This window comes from Leopardus geoffroyi, chromosome B4 (genome assembly GCF_018350155.1).
Source record: "Leopardus geoffroyi isolate Oge1 chromosome B4, O.geoffroyi_Oge1_pat1.0, whole genome shotgun sequence".
NCBI classification, from domain to species: Eukaryota; Metazoa; Chordata; class Mammalia; order Carnivora; family Felidae; genus Leopardus; species Leopardus geoffroyi.
In genome coordinates, this window is record NC_059341.1 from 102,275,009 (window position 1) to 102,295,491 (window position 20,483).

The window sequence follows — 20,483 nt, forward strand, 5'->3', positions numbered from 1 at the left end:
GTTTATCTAGCCTCTGGGCAAACACATTCTCCAAGGAAAAAACAGAGCTTGATAAATCTTGGAAAATAAGATGAAAATAAGGAAGGCATTCTAGGTAAAATGGATGATGCAGAGGTAGAAACATAAATATGTGACTAGAGGACATTATGTGAATAATTGCAGTATTTATGAAAGAACACTAGGAGCTTAGGTAGAAATGGTAGGTATAGGCCACCAAAATAGCCTTGAATTTCAACTTAGAAAGTTTAGATTTATCCTGTAGATTTAAAAGTTTTATCTGAAGTTAAGCAGTGTTGCTCAATGACATCTAAATAAATTGCTGTGCAAATGGCATGTAAAAGACATAAGGGATTAAAACCAGAGATACAGGTTTGCATAAAAATCCGGACTGCTATTCTAGAGAAAATGAATAATAAGTGAGGAATTGAGAGGTACCAGAGTGGCTTAGTGGGTTAAGCGTTCAGCTCAGGTCATGATCTTATGGTTTGTGAATTCATGCACCTGCCCCCCCAAAACCCCACACCAGGCTCTGCACTGACAGCGCAGAGGCTGCTTTGGATTCTCTATCTTCCTCTCTCTTTCTGCCCCACCCCCCCCCCCACTGGGCTCTCTCTTTCTCAAAAATAAACAATACACATTTTTTAAAAAGTGAAAAATCAAAAGGATAATGAGGAAAATGGACAAGACTAAAGTGAAACAGATAAGAAGGAAGAGACTTTGGTAAGATTTTTAAGCTTTTCAACTTTGGGGGAAAATAGTATCACAGAGACACATAGGAGGTTACATAGGAAAAGTAATCAGAGGTTAAAGGATGAACTTATATGTGTTACACATGGTGAATTAGAGGCATATTCAAGTAGACTTGGATGAGAAATCTATTAAACAAAGATGCTTTGTACCAGATAGAGTTTGAGAGACAAACTCAGGGTTTTCTGTATTAGGAAGCACAGATGTGTGATAGTCTAAGAAGGATGCCAAATCACATTTTCAGTTGCAAGTGATGGAAACCTAACACAAATTAGTTTAAGCAATAAAGAAGATTTACTGGAAGGGGACTGGAATGGTTCACAATATGAAGGAACAACTTAAGGACTTGAGCACTTCTGGAGGTTTAAGGAATAAAAACTGGGGCTTGGCCACAATCAAAACTTTTCCCGTCTCCCTCTCTACCAACCCGGGTCTCTCTTTGACTATCTCTCTTTGATGGTTTCTTTCTATAATAGACAAGTGTTTTCCTTGTTGTAAAAATTAGGGATTATGGGATAGTTTTGGAAGCATATTATTAGAGACTTTTTCTAAAGAGGAACTTCTAGCCTTGGGTCCATAAAATCTGGCAAAGGGCTGATTGATTTGGTTTGGGTCATGAACCTATTTCTGGGCTACTTACTGTGGTCAGGAGCAAAGGACACTATGACCAACATTTATCTTTGTGAACAGGAAGGTGGAATGTATCATTATGGAAAGTGATGGGGGTGGGGCGACATGATGTCTACTGGAAAAAAAAAAAAAACTACAGATGGCTCAACTTGCACTATTTTATGATATGATAATGATTAAAACATATATTTACCTCTTTATCACTGTGCAGGATGTTAATACCAATGCATGCTACACTAGCTAACTGGCAGCAACATCAATAATAATTAAAAGAAAACAAAATGAAAAGCTGATGGACTGACACAGAAGTAAAAAAGAATGTAAATGAAATGGCTACATACTGTGTCTTAGAGCACATCTATATGCCGCTTAACCAAGTAAGGATATCATCAAAGGCATTGTCTTTTCTTTGAAATAATTAGGATCAAACATAGGGAGACATCAAAGAAGAGGTTTCAGGATGAGCAAAAGAAAGTCTGCATTAGGAAGAAAATTGCTTGTTATATAGCATTAGAGTAGGATGAAGTCAAAAGCATGAAAACAATAATCCATCAACCTATGATAGCTTGACTCTGAACAAGTCAGAAAGCCAATGATCTAAGTTAGACTCATCTGTAACGAAAGCCATGAAGCAATTGATGTCTATGAAAAGCAGAAATCATGGAGAAGATTAAAGGCAGTTAGAATAGAAAAAAAAAAAAAAAAAAGAAACACATTGGAGAGAGAAACAGAAATGGAACTATTGAGTCACCATTATGTCAGGGCATGAGATATTTGAGTTAATTGAGGTGCTGCTGAAGTTGTTTTTATACATTGAACAGCATCTCTGTTCTCCATAAGGTCTGACTATATGGCAGCTGGGATTGCTTCCTTTAGTTCTTAATTTTTCCCATGTGTCTTTAGAATAGACCTTAGTAAGTGGTATCATTACATTTTACTTGTCATTGTTTTTCAAACAATCTAGGGTTTGGGGAGCCTAAGAAACAAAAGTAAATTCTCCACCTGAGTTCCGAACAACTGAGGTATATGGATGAAAGAGTAAAGCAGCATTATTGATAAGACTGATATTGTGGATGGTGGCTTAGAGCTGAAGGAAGGTGGAATATCTAATACAGAACCAGAGAATTAGATAGACTTAGCCACAGGCAACCCTGGCTTTAGGGCTAGGCATTCATGCTTAGGGTATGAACATAGCGAAGCAAAGCAAGTATGTGTATCCTGCAAACACTGTGGTTCCAAAGAGAAAGAGAAGGTGAAGTGAGTGAACTGCAAAATAAACAATAATTTTAAGTCATCATTTACACCTTGGGAGAAGTGAGTCATGGAACAGAGAAAGGCTAGAAATGTTACCCTATTGGAGTCTCCTCCATGAGAATGGGAACACCAGAAGAATGAAAAAGTATCCTCCCCACCCTCTCCCAAATAAAACACATTTATTTACTCTGTTTTAGTCTTGTAATTTTTTATAAGTCCTAACTCTGTCTTGTATTTTTGACATGAGCAATTGTCAGAATATATCGTATTATTTTGTAGATATAAAGACTGAAAGACTAAGTCTAACAAAGTATTAATTTCTTTTTCATTTTTTCAAAATAGGCATAATTCACTAGGTAATGAGGAGAAAAGTAGATTGTTGCTTGGAAAGAAAACAAAAAGATGGTGGTGGTACTAGCAGAATAGAAGAACTGCTTTTGCTATGTGGGCTTTGGAAAGTTTAAGAAAAGAGCATCAAAACGTAATGGTCTTGGGAAGGTCTATTATGAAGGAGAGGGCAAGCCCATGGGCAAGCAGGCCAGAGTGTCTTCCTGAGTTCCACTGTGCTCATGCATGGAGTTTTTAGAGGATGAACTGAACCTAGAAAGATCATAGGTAGTAAAGTACAGATGGGTAAGTTGGAGAGATATCCCCAGTTCTGAATTTTCCTCCTTTGGAAAATTCACTTAAATATGATAAATTTGGGGCCAACTTTTCCTTACCAAAAGCTGCCCAAAGATCCCTTTCCTCTAATGCCAAGACTCAACCAAGGGATGGGTGCTAACAGACTTTTGAGTGGGTAACAATTTGTACACAAACTTCAGGTGGTGTGGAAATTTATGAGAGAACCATTGAGAGGTAATGTTTCAGTAGAGTCTGGTATTCACGCAATGCCAAGTGGCTAACAACTGTAAGTTGCTTCTTTGATTGTGATATTTCTAGATTCACTGAAGCTGGGTGCTTCTTCCACCTAACCAATACTGTTTCTTAATAATTTTTGAAAATGTGATTAGATGGTGAGATCACATCTGAAGGAAGCCTAGCTTCAGTGGAATAACCTCAGTGATGTAGTGTTTCCATCTCAGATGTTTTTGGCAATTGTTAATAGGCAAGTCCTGGCACAGGTGGTTAATACTGACCATAATGGCTTAAGTTTCAATTCCCTTCCAGTGAATTCAAATCAAATGTCAAATTCATGGAGAAGAAATTGAAAAAATTCCAAAGGGTGGAAAAGATGAATTAAGATGTAGGGGCACCTGGGTAGCTCAGTCAGTTAAGCATCGAACTCTGGCTCAGATCATGATCTTGTAGTTCATGAGTCCAAGCCCTGTGTTGGGCTCTGTGCTGACAGCTCAGAGCCTGAAGCCTGCTTCAGATTCTGTGTGTGTGTCTCTCTCTGCCCCTTCCTCTCTCTCTCAAAAATAAATAAATATTAAAAAGGTTTTAAATCTAAATTAACGTTCTGCAGGATTTGAGGGTGTTGAGTTGTATGAAACAAAGATTGTGTTTTTTAAAAATTTTTTCAGTGACAATAAAATTGTTAAGTAATTGTTGTATCCTAACAGAATAATTGGGTACAGTTTGCTTCCCAGAAATTATCTGGTACTTATTGAAGATGAAGTTGTGACCACTCTAGAAAAGAAATACTGCTAGAAAACATTAAATTTTTAAGAGAGAAGAAAATGTCACTTTTTAAAACAAGACAAAGTGATTTTTACTTGTATTTTCCTTTGCTGATCAATTTAGGACTCTAGTTCTTTGGTGTGACTCATGGTCTTTGTTTTAGAAATGTACTGTTTAGATATTGTTGGGATCTTGGGAATTTTCTTGGAGGAGCTATTCCTAACAACTACATCGAGATAAAAAATCATTATATACTTTCTTCAATAACTTTCATTTTGATGACGTTAAATATTTCTTAAAAGATTTCTTTGCCTCCAATAGGACCCAATAACGTTTTCCAGAAGGGGCTCTCTCAAGAATTTCAAGAGGGTCTGGAGAAGTATCTGTTATGCTTTGGTTCTAGTTTATATGAAAGAATATTAGATATTAGTCTCCTATGTAAAAACTAATCATGGAATATTTACGTTTGTCTTGCTATCTTGAGAATTTAAAATTCCTAGTTTCTAAAATATCAGTCTTCAGGTATACAAAGTTGAACTGATGTAAATGAGGATACCTGGCTGATTAATAATGCAGAACACTGGCCTCTTGATGTATGTAAAGCATTCTCCCTGATGAAACTTCTCATTAATGTCATTTGAGAAGGTACTTAGTGCTCAGACCTCTATTCTTTAAAGTTGAGAGGGTCTTTATTTGGACGAAAAAAAATCAAAGCATATCTTTGCCGCATTGTTGTGCTATCTTGGCTGCCAGGTGAGGTAATTTTGCTAAGAGGATGCTGATTCAGAGTCTTGCTTTCTTTCCTCACTCTTCCAAGAGTAGTGATTTTTCATAAGCCCAAATAGAAGACTGAGATAGGTGGGTGGGTTATCAACCTCTACTTGTTGTACTTTCATTCGTTCATCAAGCAGCTGTGAATGTTTTGTTTTGTTTTGTTTTAAGATAGAGCAAGATCAAAATACCACAGCCTTATTACTAATAAGCTGAAATAGAAAATGTGCTTCAGATATGTATCTACAACCAGACTTCCTCATATTTTTCCTTCAAAATAAAATCCATACACTCAGAGATGCAGACATCTCAGAGGCAGATGCCTCATTGACAGAGGCAGAGCCTGCTTTCAGAAAGCAGAGAAACTGTGCATCTTGAGGTGAAGCTGCTAGAAAGAAATCTTGGGGCAGGGATTGACAGGCTCGGTTTCTTCCCCCTAATTAACCAATTAGATGTGTCACTATCCTCCTTGGGAAGGAGCGGGCTCCATGTGCTTCCATGTTTTTTCTCTAATAGTTGTGCACATTTTCCTTCATTTGTCTGAAAAATATGAGATAGAGACTTGACTTCACCTCCTCATCTCTGCCCTTTTCCAAGTATGTGTTCCAAGTCGACAATTCATTAGGTGTTGTGAGAGATGAAGGTAGGAAACTCAGATTCTCTGCCCCTAAAGCAATCTGGTATAGAAGGGAACTTGATGCCCAAAGTGCAAAGTGTGAAAGAGACATATGTTATTACTTCTGGCATAAGAGGGACATCAAGGTAGGGAGAGCTTTTAAGCTGGACTTTGAAAGATAAGTAGGATTTAGTCAGGAAGACATGACCAGAAAGGCATTAAAAAATAGGAACAAACACAAAGTAATAAAAAATCAGACAATAGTTGAATTAAAAAAAAAAAAAAGATGGATGAGGGGTGCCCAGATGGCTCAGTTGGTTAAGCATCCTACTTCAGCTCAGGTCATGATATCATGGTGCATGAGTTCAAACCCCGCATCAGGCTCTTTTCTGTCAGCACAGAGCCCACTTTGGATCCACTGTTGACCTATCTCTCTGTCCCTCCCTCACTCTATCTCTCAAAAATATATAAACATTAAAAAATAGTTGAGAAGATGGATGCAAAGCACTTTGAAGGAAAAATAAGTTATGCAACAGAAATGGGGAGAATAAGATTATATCTATCTATCTATCTATATCTATATCTATATCTATATCTATATCTATATCTATATATAGATATAGATATATATATCTGCACACACAATAAGAGTGAGTTTTAGAATGTTGGTATGCTGGATTTCATACTGCTGGATTCAACTATTTAAGAACTACTCACAAAATTTCATGGCAATTCTAAATGGCGTTATTTCTACCTCATAGGTTTGTTCTGAATTTCACAAGTATGTATGCATGTAACACTACTTAAAATAAATATTGATTGTGTGGCCTATGAACTTAGGGTTCAGATCATTTAGCTAAAGACCAAACCCACAAATCACTTCCAGAATAATGGTTGATGTGAAAATAGTTTATTTTTTTTTTTAAATTTTTTTTTCAACGTTTATTTATTTTGGGGACAGAGAGAGACAGAGCACGAACGGGGGAGGGGCAGAGAGAGAGGGAGACACAGAATCCGAAACAGGCTCCAGGCTCTGAGCCATCAGTCCAGAGCCTGACGCGGGGCTCAAACTCACGGACCGCGAGATCGTGACCTGACTGAAGTCGGACGCTTAACCGACTGTGCCACCCAGGCGCCCCGATGTGAAAATACTTTAAAATAGTCTACTCTCCTCAAACCAGAAAGTTAAGATTTTGTGCCCTCAAAAGGCTCTAAGAATACTGAGTCCCTCTCTGCAAAATTTTAAATTGTGGCAGATGAGAATGAGGAAAATAGAACACCATATTGAACTCTCTTCAGTTCTCAAACACAGACTTTTGTTTCAATCTCAAATTCTAGCTTTCTGCCTGGAGTGCTTTTACTTTAACTGTTTCATGACCACCTCCTACTCCTCATTCATGTCTAAACTCAAACAATACTTGCTTAGAAAATCCCTCCTTGAATACTCTGAAGTTGTTTCCCTCCTATCTTAGACACCGTGTTACAGCATCATGTTTTATTGTCAATCAGAACACTTGGGAAATTACCATCTTTCATCGTCAACTAATATTTTTTTTTCTGTCTTCTTCCTCTATGCAGAAATTCTTTGGGGTTAGGTAATGTTTTGTTTCCCTGTGTACTACTTTATTCCTGACACACAGAAGAATTCGTATGAATCAACATATTATCAATAAGTATTTGTTGGATGAATGAATAAATGATTGAATGTATGAAAGGGCCATCTACTTGCAGAACTGACAGGTGTAAATCCTACACCTTGACTAATTTGGGAGCAGTAAGTTAATCTTTGATACATCCTTATGGAAAAGATGAATCCTTAGAGTAATTATCTACATGGTTCATTTTGTTTTCAAAGAAAGATGTGGAAGTAAACAAAAAGCTTAAAGAAAAAGCATTTCTATTGTTCTCACTCTTTGGTAATTTTCCCGTTTTTGTCTGTCAGAGCCTTGCTTTGCTTTGGCAGAGGTAGTTCCTAGTGTATATAAAGAACTGATGGTTGATGGCTATATCAAGAAGCACCTGGATATAGAAAAAGCCAACCAATGAGTTACTTTCCCAATGATGCCATGCAACCAATGAGGCGAGTGATTGCTCTAAGCGGCCACATTTCCTTGATTCATCAGGGCATAACTGCTGTCCTGGTGCCCTTGCTGTAGAGTATCATCCCCTGAGAAAGATACCAGACAGTGGATAAAACTCAAGGAAAAGAGTAACAACAAATAAACAAAAAAGTTGAGCTGAACCTTCTAAAAATTTGTATTGCTGTCGTATCTCTTGAAACAGTTGTGAAAAACATGAGACCTTTTAATGGAACTTTTAGGCCCGTGTTATGTATCTCTGCGTACCCGAACTCCTATGACAGTAAGGCCGATTCCAAGTGGAAAAACAAACAGACAATCAAAAACAGATGGACCTGAAAAAAACTGAGCAACCCAGCATTTTTTACTATTTTGTTAGTCATTTCGAATTTTATAGTAAGCATTCATTATTTTCAAGTTCATTTATTTTTGAGAGAGACAGAGACAGAATGAGTGGGGTCGGGGCAGAGAGAGAAGAGAGAGAAAATCCCATGCAGGCTCTACACCTCCAGCACAGAGACCGATGCGGGGCTGGAAGTCACAACTGTGAGATCATGACCTGAGCCAAAACTAAGAACCAGTGGCCTAACTGACTGAGCCACCCAGGCGCCCCTATAATAAGCATTTGTTTAAAAGAGCCCAAACACCCACATTAATCCTCAATAGATGAATTCCCAATCATATTGTTTTCTGATGCTTTTCCCACTATACTAAGAAGTTGAAGACAATTGTGATTCAGAAGCTACAAGTAAAAAATATTTGAAACTAAACTTTCATCAGGAAAGACCTTTATATATGCCGAGCGCAAAAATGTTTCTGTTTTAACAAAGCATATTTTTAGGAAACAAATAGTAGTCATTTTAAAACATTTTCTGATGCCTTAAGTTTTTAGAATTTTCTTTTTGGCCACTATAATTGAAGATTATTAACTCAAGGTTATTGGGTAACTATTGTTCTAAATTCTCAAAAATAATGTTTGTGCTCTATCCGAATGTTACACTATCCTAATATGACATGGCGTGAATTCACATGCCTCAGAAAAAAATATTATATATGTAATTATATGTATAATCTGTTACTTAGATATTGGCAAGGAAGAATAAGTGTTGGAAGAAAAAGAAATAAATTTTAATGTAAGATGCCTGAAGAGTTTCAAATTTAATTTCTATGTCAAAGGACACTAAAATATTTATTCTTGGAATATAATAAACAAGGATTCTACATGGAAGCTTAAATGATTCAAAAGCCATAAAGGATAATACAAAATACAAAATAAAAAAGTGTTTTTGGCCAATGCAATTTTAGGAACCAGTGATGGAATTACAAGTGTTTATAATTGGCATAATGTGTTATTTCACCATTTACTATTTTTCTGTAATAAAAAGGGAGATGACAAAGCATGGTTTCCAAAGAATGAATTTATTGCATTCATAGAAGCACTCAATTACAAAATGTTTGCTAAATCCAAGTACATGGAGAGCTAAAGTCAGCTTTTAGTTGTTCGTACTCAGTATCCATAATAATCTTTGAGATCAATTGCAATTGTGATTCCTAAGCAAGAAGGGTTTGCTGGGAAACGCAGTTTAGATGAGAAGTCTAGAAATCAATATGCTAGCCTTAAATCAGGTCTCGTCTCTTTCCTGAGATTTTGTTTTCTTTTTTCCTAAACTTGTGGTTTTCCCCTTGGCTTATGATCTCACTGCATTCGCACTTTGTTTTTTTTTGTTTTGTTTTGTTTTGTTTAGAAAACAATATTATTGTTCGAAGAAACACTGGTATGCACATGGAGCCCTCCTGATTCAGTTATGCAAGCTTTAGAATGTCAGCCTGCTCTCAGCTCTAAAATTGTATTTGCCTCGCTGCGTTATTTCTCTTTCACAAGGGCTCTCGTGCCTTGGGATCCGGCCCCAAGATGGAAGTCGTGAAAGAGCTAATCATGAATCATAATGGTCGGAGGAGTTCAGAATAAATGGATGAGAACCTATAACAGCACCTTAGTGTTACCATAGAAAAGAAGTGGTCTTTGGGTGTTTGGTTTGATGTCTGATTCCTCCATTGACTGGTGACAAAACAGTCAGTAGAGCTAGAGTGTAGAAAAAGAGAACGGAAGTTTTGCCCATAAAATCTTGACGGCTTCAGGGAAGAAAGTGCATTTCCTTTAGTATTCATGGGAAGGAACTCTGGCTTGCTCTAAGACTGGTTGTTATTTTACAGTTCATTAATCACTGAGGGTAAAGGGCTCTGGAGGAGCGGAGGGAAGCTGGGGTCAGTCAGCCAGCAGACAGCCCACGGTAATGACAGTGTTGTGGAGGTCTCCGGCTGAGGGCAGCCAGCCCAGGCACAGGGACTGTTATGATTAGTCACCGTAACCGGTTTGGCTCTGTGTGCCCTCTGCTTTCAAAGAAAGCAGCGCTTAAACTTTCAAGTCCCCTGATGTAAGCATCCAATGCAAATAGATTTCTCAAAGTTACAACAGCTGAGAGGGATTGAAGAGATAACGAGTGTATCAAAAGGTACATTAATGTTCCTTTTCCTTAAAACAGTTGCCAGTTGATCTGCAAAAACGTTGCAGATTTGACAGAATAATTATCACTTGTTCAATATTGAACATGCAGTTATTGTACCACAGGTATATTCTTTTAGTTTCCCAATTTTTTTCTTCTTTCTCTTATTCCTCCCTGAACTCAATCTGCAGTAAACATTATATAAACTTGATTTGCAGAGCTCTTATGGTCAGAAATCCTGGCCAAAATATTGGGGCTGTAACTCGATCAATATAATAGTTGAGTATTATTTACAAAAACAATAAAAAAAAACTAACACTTTCTTTGTAAAAGCCTTAAAAGAAACACATTTCTTCTTTCAGGTAAAAATTCTTTATAAATACCAGGAAAGTGCCCAGAATTGAATGCCTTTCAAATAATATCAGACATTTTCTGATATATGATGGTTTTATTTAAAGGCTTTGGTGATAGTTTTCATGTTATAAATTTTGCCATCAATAATTTCTATTGTTTTGTGTCCTTATATAAAGAGCATTATATTAATAGAAAACTCAGTATTACACATATTTGAGATTTTAGTTGAGAATGCATCATCTTTCATTTAGCACCGAATAGGAAGTTTGCTTTTGCATTTCACGATTAGAAGTTTTGCTAAAGAAAATGGATTATTCAAAATGAATTGTTAAGACAATGTGTCTTTTAATTTTTTTTAAACATTAAATTTAAGGGAGCAGAGGGAAAGAGAGAATTCGATGTAGGCTCCACGCTCAGCATGGAGTCCAATGTGAGGCTCGATCTCACAATCCTGGGATCATGACCTGCTTCAAAATCAAGAGTCAGACACTCAACTGACTGAGCCACCCAGATGTTTCACCAAGAAAATGTTTTAAAAGAACTAAAATATACTGAATATTGTGTTTGGAAACATAAGATATAGAAGTATGCATTTACTCATGAATAATTGAATTCCTAACTTTAAACCCTTTATAATGTATTTTAAATACCTATAATGGACACTGTTAACCTTTTGCAGTCATTCATTATGTTTGAAGGAGATAATTTTTTGATACATGGTAACATAGCATCCCTCTTTGGATTAATTTTTTTCCTAATTGAGCATTCAATAAGTCTATGGAGAGACACATTTAAAACTTATTTTGATGTTTATCTTCCCTGAGGGAAATTGTTTAACTATGACAGTGATAGCATATATTATCTGGTCTTTGCTTCATTTTTTTAGACATTCTTTTATTCCTACCATTTTAGAATAATGCTCCATTAGTCAGCTTGGCATAGATTGATAACAAAGAGCCTCCAAATCTCAAAGGCTTACAACAATAAATAATTTTTAAAATCACATGACATGTTGCCTTCACTTCGGCTGTGACTCTATTTCACATCTTCAATCCAGGACAAAGTTGGAACAACAGACCTTAACATCTTAGTACATGAAGCTCATTTGACAGAAAAAAAACAAAGGAAATGAGAAATGGCAGAGCCTCATGAAGGATCTTAATATTGTGCTCAAAAATGCCATGTGTCAGTTTCACTTACATTGGCCAAAACAAATAAGATGGCCTGATGTGGGGTAGAGAGCATCTTTTTTTTTTTTTTAATTGAAGTGCAGTTGACATATATTATTAGTTTCAGGCATACAGCATAGTGATTTGACAATTATGTACAGCACAAAATGCTCACCATAAGTAGAGTTACCATCTGTCACCATACAAGGTTATTACAATATTATTGACTATATTCCTTTTGCTGTCATTTTCATCCCTGTGACTTACTTATTTTATTGGTCTTTGCTTTCTTTTTAATTTTTTTTACATTTTTATTTATTTTTGAGAGACAGAGAGAGAGCACAAGTAGGGGAGGGAAAGAGAGAATGAGGCACAGAATCCGAAGCAGGCTCCAGGTTCTGAGCTGTCAGCACAGAGCCCGACGCAGGGCTCAAACTCATGAACCATGAGATCATGGCCTGAGCTGAAGTCGGACACTTAACCGACTGAGCCACTCAGGCGCCCCTTGGTCTTTGCTTTCTAGTTCTCCTATAATACTATATGGATCCTAGAGGACTCCCTCTTAGGCAGCCTCAAGCCTTCAATCAGATCTTCTACCTGCCAGAACTCTGATCAACCACAAAGGCACATGTATCTGATAGAAGGGAATTTGCGAACTTTAAAGTTTGAAACTTCATAGATACAATGAGGGGCTTAATAAACCAAGAGACATGCAGATTTACTTAGGAGATGAAGATTACATAGACCAAAAAGTGGCACCTAGACCAACCTGCAGCAAAGCTGGTCAGTAGAATCAAGCTGCTTCCAGATATAAATCAACTCATTTAGTAGAATTCTTATTCTTGGTCGGAAGAGTTTTGTTTGTTTGTTTGTTTTTGTCTGAGCTACCCTTTGCTTCTCCTGTCTCCCTGACAACTATTCAAATTGTTTGCTGATGTCTGGGTTAATTCTTATATAACAGACCATAACAAACATTAGTGTCTTCCAAGTTTTGCCTAGAGTAATAGAAAAATCCAGCAGATAAATTATGGGTAAGGGAGACGTTACATTTGTAAAAGGTTTCACCACAGGAATTCTTTAAATATTGTACTTCTCTAATGCAATTGAAATAATTCCATTAACTTTAAAAAAGACTTTCAGAAAGATATCCATATTTAGTTTTAGTTAATGCTTGTCATGTAGCTATTAGCACAGTGGTAATGTTTTGAAATTACACGAAAACTGAGGAAGCTTTCCAAGTCCTCTCAATGTTTATAATTTGTCAGGTTTAGACATTTTGTGGAATTAGTCAAAAATATTTGTGGAGTATTTATCATATAAAAGGAATTGGCAGATTGAAAACATCTATATGCATATACATATACACGAACATTAACAGTTGGTTTCTTGTAAAATATACATATATTTACTTTCATTTCATTTTTGAAAATAATTATGAAAAATCATTGAAAATCCACAGGACTGGAGATTTCTACGTGTGAAAACTTTTTCAAGAATAGTACAGTAGAGGTTTTAGGTATCTTAAAGAAGAATAAATTCATGTTGATTTTTTGGCAAAAAATTTAGAGTAGATGATTAAATGTTTTTCCTACCAGCTAAGATTTTGTTTGGTTGCAAGTAACAGAAATTGGACTACCGCTACTTAACCTACCAACATTTTATTTTATTTATTTTTTGCAAAAAGACGTCTCAGTCTAGACATTTATGCTAACTCAGTGATGCTGAGTGATCCGGGTGCTTCTGTTTCTCATCCCTCATTTGTAGCTTTCTTCCTCATGTTCCTCAGATTGCTGTTCTACTCCCAGGCATCACGACTGCAGAAGGTGTTTGCCCACCATGTGGATTCCTTTTCATCCAGAAAACCAAAGCAGAAATTATCTTCTGCTTGCATCTCAAGAGCCAAGACAATATGACATAACTGTCTTCCAGATACACGTTACTGCTTCTCACCTAGTGCTCACAAATTGACCATTATTACATCTCTGCTTTGCTTTGACCAAACTTTAGTCTGGCTTCTGTCTTCACCACAGGGCCCTGAACATCAGTTCGACCCCTAAACAAGCACTAAAATGCTGAACACACTCCCCCTATCAGCTTAGGCGGCAAAGTAGCTGGCCACAGCAAGACAGGTACTCTGTCAAACTGCACAAAATAGGCAATCCCCCTCCTTTTGCCAACTTCTTCCTTACTGCTTACCCCTCCCTCTATAAGAAAAGCTTTTCTCTTTTTGATTTTGAAATGCTTCTAGATTTCTGAGATCCGGGAGCTTTTTCTAATGGAATAGTCTTTCTTCTAAATAAAGTCTCTTCTTATCTAAGCCTGGGTTTGTTTTTATGACACTTGGCTTTCTGGTTTGGGTGAGTAGAGAGAAAGAAAGGTAGTGATATTGGGTATTAGATTGACCATGTAAAGTATCTACTGAAGTTTGTAAGTACTTAGCAGTGTTAAAGCAGAAGCTGGCCTGTTTGCCAGCATTGTTATATAAGGAAATCATTCATACATTGAAAAGAGGCTTGACCCAGATGATCTGAGTGTTCCTCTCCAACTCTAGCAGAGTACAATTCTAAGCATGATTCACATAAACCCCAAAATCAGCTTTCAGGCAGAGATCATATCTAATTCTAATCAATTGAGAAAATATTTAGGAACAATACAATTTAAATTGGATTTTAATCAGGTGTATAATTTTAATAGTTGAGACAACAGCAGTGCATATTTAGTCAGGAATATATTCAGGATTTATAGTTCATTGCCATGAAGCTGTCTGGATCCTGTATTTAACCACCAATGATTTTCCAAGCGCCTAGCTTTTATGAGGATAATAACTACATTCAAGGTTCCCATACAGGCCAATATTTGACCCCCAAATATACTTTTTTTGGTTTAAAACATTGTGCTCATTCCCATTTTAGTTTAGTCTAGTCTTGGAGAGAAGATAAAACAAGTATGCAGTTTTCTCTCCTTCAAGGAAGCAATGTGATAAAACTATATCTTGAGCTCATTGAGAGTAATTTAAGTCATCTAAAAGTGTCAAATATCTAATAAAATTTGGAACTAGGATAAGAAAAAAAATCCTTCACTAATTCTCTGGAAAAATAATCCTGTTTTATGTATGCTGAAAGGTGTTAATGCAACTTTCAGGCAGAAGATATATATGGTTCTGTGTCTTAGCAGAAATGAATGCAATGTTTATGAAAAAAATAGAGATTGTTAAAAAATACATTGGGAAAACTTGAAAAATATTATTTTTCTCAACACTTACCTCACTTTACTTCATAAACACTTTTCAGTCACATTAGCTTATTTGATTGCTTTCTGATTGGTTAAAAACTATCACAATTTTATCATATACTTGAGAGTCTATATTGACATGTCATTTTAATAAAAGGGACAGAAAATCGCTTTGGTAGTTTTTACTTAAGATTTTAATCCTATTGTAATATTTTTCTACTTGCTTTTAAATAGACTTTCATATTTTCTGGCTTCCAAAAGCAAATATTTTGGGGCATATACTCTACGAAACATTTCTGCTTGGTTCTAGGAATGAAATACTTGTGTCCAACTTGTATTTATGAAAATTGTTAGTAGAAAATTTATGTTGTTGAGTCATGTAGTAGAATATATTTTTCTCTTCAGAAACATGAAGCTCATTTTATTGATTTGTTTATGTATTGAAAAGTTAAAAAAAATACAGCAAGGTACAATAAGTAATATAACATAAACCAGTATGCCCACTACACAAAATTGGCCAATATGGACATGTTCTGCTTTCTGTATAAATATGAATCTGATTTCTATCCACTTATTCATCTTTTGTATACTTTAATATATTTTTTTCTTTGAGTATCTCACACAATTTTTGTTAAACTTACTCCCAATAGGTACTAAAGGTAAATAGAAATTTCTTTGCTACTGTGAATGTTCATGTCTAGTATAGCACTTACTAATTTGTCATTGCTTATTTATAAGAATTCAAATGATTTTGGTATGTTGATATTCTATCCAGCAAACTTACTAAACTCAGATTGTCTAAGATTGTCTAAGATTGTCTTAGATATTCTATATAAATGACTCTTCTGTAACTCCTTTTTAAATTTGTATGCTTCATATTTATTTTTCTTGAATTAAATATTGGCCAGGACATCCCATGAAAAGTTCAATAATTGAATGATGATAAAACACTTATTTTATTTCTGACATTAGTAGGAATGACTCTTACATTTTACTTGTAGGGATAATATTCCTAAAGATTTTTCATAGTACTTTATTAGGTAAAGATGTGCCCTTCTACTCCTAAATTGCTTTTTAAATAAATGGGTGCTGAATTTTCTAAATGATTTTTTTTTCTGCACCTATTTTTCTCCATCATATGATCTATCAGTTTAACAGAGCCATATTTTATATTAAACTGCTATTTTTTTTTTAATGTACCAACCTTGCATTCCTGGAATAAACATTCATGGTATTTTTGAGTTCTTTTATTTTTATTTTTTATTTAAAAAAAAAAATTTTTTAACGTTTTATTTATGAGACAGGGAGAGACAGAGCATGAATGGGGGAGGGGCAGAGAGAGAGGGAGACACAGAATCGGAAACAGGCTCCAGGCTCTGAGCAGTCAGCACAGAGCCCGACGCGGGGCTCGAACTCACGAACAGTGAGATCGTGACCTGAGCCGAAGTCACACGCTTAACCGACTGAGCCACCCAGGCGCCCCGAGTTCTTTTAAATTCCACATTGAGTTGACTTTGGTTTCTATATTTTCTTTTGATTTCTTCATGTATTTTGAAAGGTTAGATTTAACTATTATACTCTTGCCTAATTCCCATGTATTCTATTTTAGATTCATAAAATGGGTAAGGTATTTTTCCATAATTTTTTGTTTCTAAAATAATTTGGTAGTATAAGGATTACTAATAACTTTAATATCTAGCAAAACTGATATTAAATAGGCAAAACTAGCCTATTTCAGCTATCCCAATATGTTCACATAAAGTTATTTGTAATATTATCTTGTGATAGAACGATAATCTCTAATGGACTATTACCATTTTGTTTCTTGAAATTGCTAATACTGTTTATCTGTACCCTCTTTTTTTATTACTATTATATATATATATATATATATATTTTTTTTTTTTTTTTTCGTAATCAACGTTGTTACTGGAACCCATGCCTAAGCCTGTCATGCATGTAATTTTGTAGCCATAGTAATTATTTCAGGAATGGGCACCTGCCCTAATATGTGACCGTGGCAAAGGGGGAGAGGTTTTCTGGACCCCTTGGAAAATATGGGCTTTCCCTCAAGAGATAGATACAAAAAGAGGTGACTTGTTTCTTCTGAGCATTTTTGGGCAGATTTGTGGTTCCAAACTGCTCTAATCCTATTCATATCATCCCAATCAGAAAAGGCACTGAAACAGGATGAAATAGTCAAGCAAATATCAGGGAGATTTAGATTCAGCTACTAAATTAAATCAACAATCCTATCTCTGAGCTTTCAGATAAGTGAGGCAAAAAAATTTCTTACTGTTTATGGCACTTGGAAAAAGTTTTGCTTATTTAAATCCTAACTGTTGGACCTCTATTATTTCTTTTCTGTTATGTCCTTTAGCTTTCCTCTATTTTTTTTTCCCTTAGCAATCTTTGTTACAGTTTCCACATAGTTGCCTCTATACCATAATGTACATTCAGAAGTTGGTCAGTAAATGTTTTCCATGGGAAAGAAGAAAGCCACCATTTTTCTTCCTCCTTAACTCCATATTTGTAAGTTCTCCAACAAAATTCTCCGTCAATGTCCCTCAAGGCCACTGGCTGTTCTCCTTGCCCAGTGACACCACTATGGGTGGCCAACAACATCTCTAGTTTGGGTGATCACAGGCCCCCAGAACTAGACTCCTTGACTGGCCACCCTCCTTCATGTTACAAACGGCACAACTAGACAGATTGTCCTAAACTGCAAATCTCTGCTACTTTTCTGCTTATAATCCTTTAAAGGCTGAATTGTCAGGAAATTTGTTGCAAATAAGAGCAACCAGCTGTAGCTAAGACTATCTTACAGGCACATTCTTCTCTGATTGACTGAGTTCAACCCCTCATAGGACCCCAACTTTCCAGGGTTTGGAGGAGGGAATATCTCTATGCCTTCCTTTTGGGAATTCTACCAAAAGGAAGAATGTTCATATAAGGCATTGTCAAATTGACAAATGAAAATCGACAGTGGTCCTCAAATTCTCCAGTCCAAACTGCACAACATGACTTATAAAAGAAATAAATTGAGCTGCCCATGTTTTTGTTTCTTTGGAAATGTTCTTCTGGCTCTCATTCACCTTCCAGTTCTCAGCTTAGAATTTGCTTCCTTTCACTGGAAGCTTTCCTAAAACCCTCATGTCCAGGTTGGGAGTTCTTGTATATTCTCATAGAACAAGTTGTACCTACACCATCTTTATTATTTTGGACATAATTCTACATCTCCTTCACTGGACCTCACACTCTCCTTTATTTCTTCCTTGCACATAAAATGATGCATAGCACAACTACACACTCATTAAACATGTATTGAATAAATAAATAATGTATATGTGAGCATTCAGTGGAATTCCTAGAAAATAGTATTCAGTGATGCTCTTTCTTCCTTCTTTTGTTTTTCTCCTTCCTAAGGTTGAAGTTGAGATCTGTTGCCAACATGAACACAAACCCTGATGTACTAAAGGTGAACCTGGGACAGGAATTTTGACAGCCTTTAAAACTGACCACAATAATAATTTAATCCCAGTAATGCCTGTTAGGATTTTACTTTCCATCTAACCAGCAACCCTGGGTGTGAGGTCCAGCGTATACCTAGGATGCTTAATATCTTGCACGGTGTGGTAGCCTGTATTCTTTGCGATTAGAGTGGCGTCTTCGTGTGCTGGTGGAGACACATGCCAACTGTGTAGATTTCCTTGACTTTACCGTCTTGACCCCAACATGCCTTGCATGATGGATTTACAAATGATGGTCATTTTCTATCTTACTTGGTGATAATTGAAGTTTTTCCCTTCTACATAAAATAATTTGGATATTTTTTTTTTAGTCAGAAACTATTATTTTCAAAATAGAACTTCACTCTGTAACTTTGAGAGGCAGGCTATATAGTGAAAATTACCTCATCTATTTATTCAGTTGATCTTATGTTAATTTGCATGCTGGGGGACCTACTAAGTTTTAGGCACTGGAATAGGCACAAATGGTACTGAGGTAAGTAAGGGTCAATCCCTTTCTTGAGGGAGACAGACACATAAACCATTCATCCTAAAACAAGCAAACAAAACAATGAGTAAAGTGGAAGTACTGAGGAGAGGTATCCCTGGGTAAAGGCAACAGTAGAAATTCTGTGTTCTTGATAGTCAAAGAGCGATAAGGCATAACAGAGTTTAATTGAAACACTAAGTCTTTCCTTGTTAAGTTCTCTAGTGCAAAAGAGGTCAGCTGTGGAGAATTGGTTAAAACAAATGTCAGCTGTATTCTACCCACGAAAATCAGACAATAATTGTGAAAGCTTTTGCCCAGAGGTATCTAGAAAACAGAACATTTAAAATCATAGTAACTGTGGACATAATTTCTAAAATAATTATTACAGATATTACTTATGAGCCATTAGGCATTAAGTAGAGGAGTTAGGGAGAGTTTCCTAAGAATGACTCAAGATCCATGTGTTCCTTACTAAAAAAATAAAAAAAGACATAAAAACATAAAAGAGTGGCTTGTGTTAATAGATACACAGTACTAACAAGAGAATGACTTATAGGCCAGGAAGCATTTATTTCCTTTTTATTTTTATTTTTAATTGAAGTATAACGGGCCCCTTTAATACGTGTTCATGTGTCTGCCGGTCCACACATCCCGCCCTTGCACACACAGCATTCAGTCAAGGTCTCTGGCAACACGCATATCCAAAAGCCCACTGCAAACTTCCAACCACCTCTTTGGTGGATGGCGCCTTCAAGGAGGTGAAGCTTTCCAACTACAGAGGGATTGGTCCTCTTTCTGTCTGTTTGCATCGTGGAGATTATCACTTTCAGAGAGCATGCTGAGGACTTCTCCGAGCTGGGTTGGGAGGTGCTGGGGGTCTCTGTCTACTGAATTCACCCACCTGTCTTGGATAAACATTTCAGAGAAGGAAGGAGGTTTGGGCCTCCTGAACATGCCTCTGCCGGCAGATATAACCATAAGCTTACCCCAAGATTATGGCATACAGAAGGAAGATGAGGGCATTGCCTACCAGGCCTCTTTATTATCCCCAGCAAGGGTGCCCTTGGCCAGATCACTGTCAATGATTTGCCTGTGGGGTTCCATGGACAAAGTTCTGGGACTGGCCCGGGCCTTTCAGTACTCAGGTGACCATAGGGAAATCTGTCCCACTGGATAGAAGCTAGGCAGCACCACAATCAATCACGACGTGGTCAACAGCTAGTAATACTTCTCCAAACACAGCTAGGCTGACAGGTGGAGAGCTTGGGCTCTAGGCCCCCACCTCTGCCCCTACGTGGATACCGCTGCTGACCAGGAAAGGCTAGATCTGCCCCTTTAAACCCTGACCCAGGAAGGCTGGGCCAAGGCCTTCTCTTTCTTCTAGCTGGGAGCTGGTGAGTGGTGACCCCCACCCTCAAGCCCACTTAGCTAGGCACAGGCCTAGAGGTGCCCAATGAAAAATTAGGACAGACATAATTGCTATCCAGCCAGCTAGAAGTGCAATGAA

The 20,483-nt window shown here is 36.8% G+C and overlaps 1 pseudogene; it reads left to right on the forward strand.

Annotated features, from left to right (window-relative positions):
* LOC123591879 overlaps positions 1 to 20,222 on the forward strand; it is a 31,060-nt pseudogene extending 10,838 nt beyond the window's left edge.
* The last annotated feature ends 261 nt before the right edge of the window (positions 20,223 to 20,483 follow it).